Genomic DNA, 7,468 nt, shown 5'->3' on the forward strand with positions numbered 1-7,468 from the left:
TAGATTTCTTTGGTGCTTTACACTTGGTCTTGGTATTGAATTTGCAAGAAACAGGTGTATAGACTTATAAGCTAGCAAAGGATAGGGAATTGGTTAAACCAAGTACCGAACCCAAGCAACACTTTTATCAATTGAGGAGAGAAGTAACCCTTCTCCATCTGATACCTCAAATTCAAGAGGAACAAGACAATCCTGCTTTCATGGTTGAAGATCAACCAGCCCACAGGACAGTTCGCAAAGTGGCAATCCTATTTTCAATAAATTTAACCTCTCCTTTTCAGAAACTGGCTACTGGAGGTTACTTTGAATTGAAATAGAACATGATGCAACTTTTGATCAGCAGTGGATAGTTTATGGGGCTTTCACATGAAAATTCAAAAGTTCACCTTCTGAACTTCCTTGAGATCAATGACACATTGATCACACTGGTATATCAAATGATTATGTTAGGCTGACACTATTTAGTTTTTACTATTGGTGGAACCAAATAAGTTGTTGAACATTGACCCAACAAGTTCAATCAAAACTTGGGATGACTTAGTTCAAAAATTCCTCATCCGATTCTTTTCATCTAGCAAGACTGCGAGATTGTATAATGATATTGTGAGCTTCAGATAGAAGCTAGATGAGAACTTATATCATGCATGGGAGAGGTTCAAAGATCTTTTTCAGGACTGTCCACATTATCAACAGTCCAATGAGGTACTAGCTAATACTTTTGTTGAAGTACTTGATCATGACATGAAAATTTTTCTAGATTCAGTTGCAGGAGGTCAAGTATTGGAATTAACGTATGATGAGCTATACACCTTGTTAAACCAAATAGCATAATGGAATCCTAAGTTGTATTCTAACTCAAGAAGTTCTACAAAGAAGGTTACGGTGTGTTGGAGGTGGACCAGGTTACTGCTATATTCGCTCAGATTGCTGCACTGCAAAATTAGTTAACTATGCAGCTCAGCAATATGAAATTAGGGGTTACACAACCCACAACAATAGTTAATGCAATTCATCAGATGAGTACTTGGTGCGAGATTTGTGGCAGCTGTGGTCATTCTGCATCCACGTGTGGTGCAAATCCTCAATTAGTGATGTTTGTGGGTAATGCTCGAAGGCCAAATTATGGGATCGCCTCTAATCTAAAGTGGCAGACTCAGCAACCAAATCCATCATGGAACAACCAACAACAACATTTTCAGCAGCAATAAGTTTAAGAGAATAGGCCACTAGCAATATGGAAGAGATACTGAAACAAATTTTAGCCCCCTAAAAATAATTGGTAGCAGATATAAAGAGCTAGCAAGCAGACATTAGGAACCAACAAATGGCTACAAATAACTTAGAGATACTGGTTGGGCAAATGAAGCAAGCACCAAATGCCAGGAATCAAGGTGGTGTGCCAAGTAACACTGAACTTCCTAAATAAGTAATGGCAATCACTGGTAAAAAGATGAACAAAGAACCTCCAAACACAACTAACGAGGTATATACAGAGATATTTCCCCAACCATTAGATGACAAGGTTGTTGAAAATTCGAGGAAGTTTAAGTACTCGAAAACTAAAGTTGCTGAACAGGTGAAGGAGAGACCACCACCGCCATTCCCACAGAGGCTTAGAAATGTAAATAAGGATGCGTGCTTTAAGAAGTTATTTGACACATTTAGAGAGATTCACATTAACCTTCCTCTTAGATATTTTACAAGGAATACCCAAGTACGTTAAGTACTTGAAGGATGTGGTCACTAATAAAGTTAAGTTACAGGATGTTGAGACAGTAACGCTTATTGAGGAGTGTAGTTTTGTGGTTATGCAGAAGATGCCCAAAAAGTTCACAGACACTAGGAGTTTCACTCTCCCCATTCAAATTGGAAATAGTGAAGTGATCTACGCACTTAGTAATTTGGAGGCAAGTATTAACTTGATGCCCCTTTCCTTGTTCAATACTTTAGGCTTGGGAAAGCCGAGATCAAGCTCTATGTTACATAAACTGGCAGACCAGACCACAATCCTAAAGGTATCATAGAGGATGTTCTTATCAAGGTTGGTAAGTTTATTATTCTAGATGACTTTATTGTTTTAGATTTCTTGGCAGATGAAAGAGTGCCAGTTATCTTGGGATGTCCATTTTTAGTGATGGGATGAGCATTGATAGATGTGAAAGAGGGAACACTCTCAATGAGGTTGGATGATGAAGAGGCAATTTTTAAAGTGTACAAACTGCTGAAAACACAATCCTACTACAAAGATTTGTGCATGGTTACACTGATTAAAGGGGATAAGTGTGGGGTGGTGGACTCCTCAAATACCTCTTCAAACTTCGTCATTAAGTGGACCAAGCCACAAATACCATATCCCAAACTAATGTAGATTGATGATCCTGAAAAGGCTATTATTAAGAAATATGTTGACCTTGAGAGTTTACACTTAACAGGTAAGAAACGAATAAAAAAATGGCCTTCTAGCAGGAGGAAGAGGATAAAGGAAAATAGACGAGTCAAAGATTAAGTCATGCCACAATACTAAATTGGGAGCTGTTTGGGAGGCAACTCAAGTTAAGGTAGATTTTATTTTTAGTATTTTTAGTTTTTAATTCACTAGTTTTTTTTTAAGAGTCACAGGTTGATGAGAAGTCTGAGTGCTGTAAAACCTAAGATAAGGAGCATGACGAAGACTAAGTGTGGGGTCCCCGGACCCCCTTGATGTATAAATATGATACTAGTTAGGCCTAGAGTTCTCATGGAGTATTTCTATCTCTACTTTTATGTATACTTTGGGGACAAAGTAGATTTTTAAGTGGGGGTGGAGAAATTTCCAATTTAGGAGTAATTTTAAAATTTTTCTATTAGGAATAAGTGGGATATTCTTGTTGGTGCATTATTTTATAGCATGTTGCAAGTGTTTTGGTTGAAAAAAGCATGTTAATTGTGTGAATTGCTACTTTTGAGACTTCTAGGCTCATAATTATGACTCTTGTACTTGTTGGCTTATTGTTGAATTCATGTGATTGTTTGGTTGAGAGTCTATGATGATCCTACTTGAGTTGAGCATTTTCCATGTGTGTGTGTGAGTTTTTTGTATATTTCATATTTCACTTGTTGTCTAGAACTTGCCTGGTGTGTGTGCAAAGCGAAATAAAGAGTGTGGGCTTAGGAGATGATATAGGAAATTCTTTGATAGCCCTGTTTCATACTGTCTTTTACCTACCCTTGTGCATAATGCTAGTTAACCTCATTGAGCCTTTAGTTTTTTCTTTGGCAACCTTAATTGTAGCTTAATCCCTTCTTTGATAGACCTTAATTTGATCCAAAGCTCCTAAGTGCTTCAGTGTTAAATTAATTAAGATAAGGAGTTGGCAATTCAAGTAGGAGAAAGGTGAACTTGTATCCCTAAAGTGATAGTTATTAGTGTGTACAATTGTTATGTGTTGTGGTTAGGAATTGTGTAATGTAAAGAAAAAAATTTGTTCAGATTGAGTAAGTTATGAATAGACAATACTCACACCATAGTGTATGTGAATGAACTTAATGAGATGGGGCATACCAAAAGACAAGGGTAGACAAAAGTGATGTAAATAGGTTGTTAAAGGTGAATTGATGAAAAAGTGTGATGTATTAAAGAGCTTAGGGAAGATAGTCACTATCCTTGGCCAAAATAGTTTCTACCCGTCCCTTAGCCTATATTACAACCATTAAAGACATATTTGATCCTAAGCTTCAACATTCTGATATTAGTTAAGTACTACACTAAGGGCAAGAATATGGTTCATCTTCTGTAACTTGTGAATTCCTTGTGAGGGTAAGCACAACTTGATTCTCGTACGTATTTTATTATAAATTGCATTTATGTGAGTAGTTATGGGTAGTTACTCTCTTGTGGGGAGGGCACATGTTTGATGATAGTTAGGTGATTTATATGATGTCTATGATTGAACAATATATATGATTTTGTCAACTAGGTGAGTCAATTCTTGAGGCTAGGATGTTTTGGAGTAGTATTCTTGAACTGTCAATTATGTTTGTAACATGCTTAGTGTAGAAACTTGTATTCTACGTAGTCATTGTAGTCCTATCTTGAGTGTCCTGCTTGTAGTAGAAGTGTAGATTCTCCTCATCTTATGATTCTTAGAGTAAAGAGTTTTTCGAGGATGGACAAGGCTTTAAGTGTGGGGTGGTGATCTGAGGTGGTTTTATGTACCTTAGTGTTATTATCCTAGATTATTTAGCTTTTTTTTGAGGATTTCTTATGTGCTTAATGTGTTAACGATGTTATAATTGAGCATCTAAGTGTTTAAGTATGTGATTATAATTTTTAAGGTGTCTTTCAAACAAGTTTGTACTTAATTTGGCCACTTAGAGTTCAAACGAGAAAACTAGTGTTACTAGCTTGAGCTAGGTGTTGTTCTAGTTGATTGCGGTGGATTCTAATGTCTGTAATGAGTTCCTAAGGTTTGAATGTGTAGTTATGTGTGGAAAAACTTTTTTTGTGTTTTCAAGGTTCAATTGAATCAAGTTTAGAGTCAAAACACTAAGCTAAAGATTAATAGGACGACACTAGGCCTTATCTTGAGTTTCTAGTTCATCGTTCTTGATATTGTGTTATTTTGAGATCTAATCCATGGTGTTTTATTATATAGAATGATTGGTGAGTTACTTTTTATGATATATAGAGGATATACAATCTATAAATCAAGTGGAAGCAACACCAAAAGGCTTGGGATGGAAGACAAATGCACAAGGCAAAGTGTAGGCGTCAAATGCAATTTTCAGTGAAGCCTTGCGATAGAGGGGAAACACACCCCTTATTCCAGTGGATCAAGAAAAGTTCCATGCACCTTATTCCATGGGATCAAGCAATATGTCGCGGACCACACTCGAAATGCGCAGTGGATCTCATTCCTACATTGGCTAAATCTTCCTCCTATAAATAGGACACTTGTACACATTGTTAAACTCCTTGGACGTATTTGAAGCTTGGAGAGAGGATGATAAACACTTCCAATATGGTTTTTAATTCTATAATTTAGTTTTTTTTAGGTATTATATTATGTATTCATTGATCTTGATTACGATTATGTCCATCAGCAGCTAAAAGCCTCCTTTCCGGGGTTAAGGCCAATAACATGTTTACTTTTTCTTTGAATTGAGTTTGTTTGGATTGATTATCATATTTGGTTGTTTATTTATCCATTTTTTTATAACTATTTTAAGGATTCTTGACCCTTATAATATATCAATTGTCGACATCGTGAGTCCGGGAGGAGAAATAAGATGATAGAAAGTGGAGATAAGTAGCGTAAGGTTCTTATTCTTTTGTAAAATAAGGAATTTGAATTAGCATCTAGGATAGGGATATACCTATAAGTCTCTCTTGGTTTTCTTTTAGGATGACATCTTAATGCATCTAAATGGATTATTACATCCCCGCTCAACGATGTAGTTATAATGTCTAGTTAGGTAGAGGATTAGAGATCGGGAGATCATGATCATATGATAAACCCTGCGAATCAACAACCAAGATAAGTAGTCTAATTAGTGAACTTCAATAGCTTAGTATGATTGTTCATAGTTCTTTAACCCTGGTTTTTCAACAATTGATTATCCAAAGTCTTTACTTTTCTGCATTATTTTAGTTTACTTTTAGTTATAACTTTCTCAAACTCTTTTGGTTACGTTTGCACCAATTTCGTATCAATAGTTAAACTAGACTTGGATAGTTATCAACACAAGTCTTTGAGAGATTGATATTCGGCTTTATTTAAAGCCACTGTATTACTTGGTGAGACCATATAAACTTGTTGTGCACTTGGGCGCAACAAGTATTTATAACAAAACAAAGTCATAACAAATAGAGCTCCAAATGAATTTCATTAACGAAGACCATAGTTGTTGCTTAGTTCTTGGCAGTGCTAAACTACTAACAAGATTTTTGGTAATTATGAATATTTTGTGATACAAGTCACATTGAGCAAGAAGGGATTCTTTTATGGTGGATGTGTTAGGATCCGAACCAGGGCCTGGCCATAACGTGTATCTCATGTCCACCGAGGATCAGAGACCACCCCATTTTCCTAGTCAAACAGAAGGCAACACACCTAGTAGCGGATAAATTCTTAACATATAACAAAAAAGGCAACTCAAAAAGGAATTTAAGAATCTCAACAATATCCTAATCCACAGTAATCCACAAAACCTCTAACAAAACCAATATCCACCTAAGTTGGGACATGCCCCTGATGATAGACAAAATAGAAATAACTGAATAGTCTAAGACATTAATTAAACCACGAAGTAATGACCTTTCTAAAAAAAGAGGTTCACCACTTCAGAGGATCACCTAAAACTGCCAAAAAATAGCAGGAGTGTCTCCATTCCATGCATCGTGTGAGGATATAGCGTCCGGAGATGGTTAGTGAGATGAGGATTTGCATGTAAATCAGGGGTAAGGGGTTAAAATAATGACTTTTCAAAACAATCCAAAACAATATCAATGCTCATTCCAGATACATACATATACATACATACATATATAATATCTGTGTGTGTGTGTGTATATATATATATCGAGATAAAAAATAAGGTTTGATATGAGTTTAAAATATTAGCCTGGGCTGTGTAGCATAACCGTCATAATAATACCCAAGGGCTATATGGGCCCTGACTGTCACCCCCGGTTGGGCTCCAGTGCGTGTAGCTGCACAAATAGAAGAATAATCATCACATGTATGCTTAGGAGACTAGAACCTCCTGGTCATGTATAAAGGGTGACTCGAACACCCGGTCCTTTAGACCCCCACACTAGAAAATGTGGTTTTCAGTAGTAGTCCTCTTGAGACCTCCACTTTCATGGTGAACTACACAACCCCCTTGAAGCCTAATTAAAACATTTAGCACATAAACCATTCATTAAATCAAGGAGTCATTCTTTTTGGCAATATCAAGTGGTATCATCATACCAACTATAGCTTGCAGGCACATGTCATTATGCCTAATCAAATAATTTTCCAATTAGGACTCTAACCCACTAGCCAACAAGACTCCAACATTCTAAGTAGAAACCATACCATTTACCATTTAGCCAATTGAGATTCTAACCCCTCGGCCAATACGAATCCAAAGGTCCAAGTCGGAACAAAATCATCTAGCCAAGTGGGACTCTAACCCCTCGACCAATAGGACTATGAACTTCTAAGTTAAAACCATTCCATGGCCCTCAATACCTTTTCAAAACCATTTTAGCCATTTATTCTAGGCACTAGTTTAAATTAGTAAGAAAAGCCAAATGACTATCTACATTCTAAAACCAATCATGCAAGTAGGTTGAGGTTCTCATCAATTTCTAATACCCAAATTCAACTATTTGGGGGAATCCACATTCCCCTTTCCATCACCATTCCCATACACCCCAATGGGTTTACAAACAATTAATTCAAAGAATAATTATTCCATGAAAATCATGAGAAAAATATTT

The 7,468-nt window shown here is 36.4% G+C and overlaps 1 non-coding gene across 1 annotated transcript; it reads right to left on the reverse strand.

Moving 5' to 3' along the window:
• Nucleotides 1-585: 585 nt before the first annotated feature.
• On the reverse strand, nucleotides 586-692 carry LOC124896419. The gene has a single exon (XR_007052782.1). It is a non-coding gene; the product is annotated as a small nucleolar RNA R71 (small nucleolar RNA).
• Between the last annotated feature and the right edge of the window lie 6,776 nt (nucleotides 693-7,468).

This window comes from Capsicum annuum, chromosome 2, assembly GCF_002878395.1.
Source record: "Capsicum annuum cultivar UCD-10X-F1 chromosome 2, UCD10Xv1.1, whole genome shotgun sequence".
Lineage (NCBI taxonomy): Eukaryota > Viridiplantae > Streptophyta > Magnoliopsida > Solanales > Solanaceae > Capsicum > Capsicum annuum.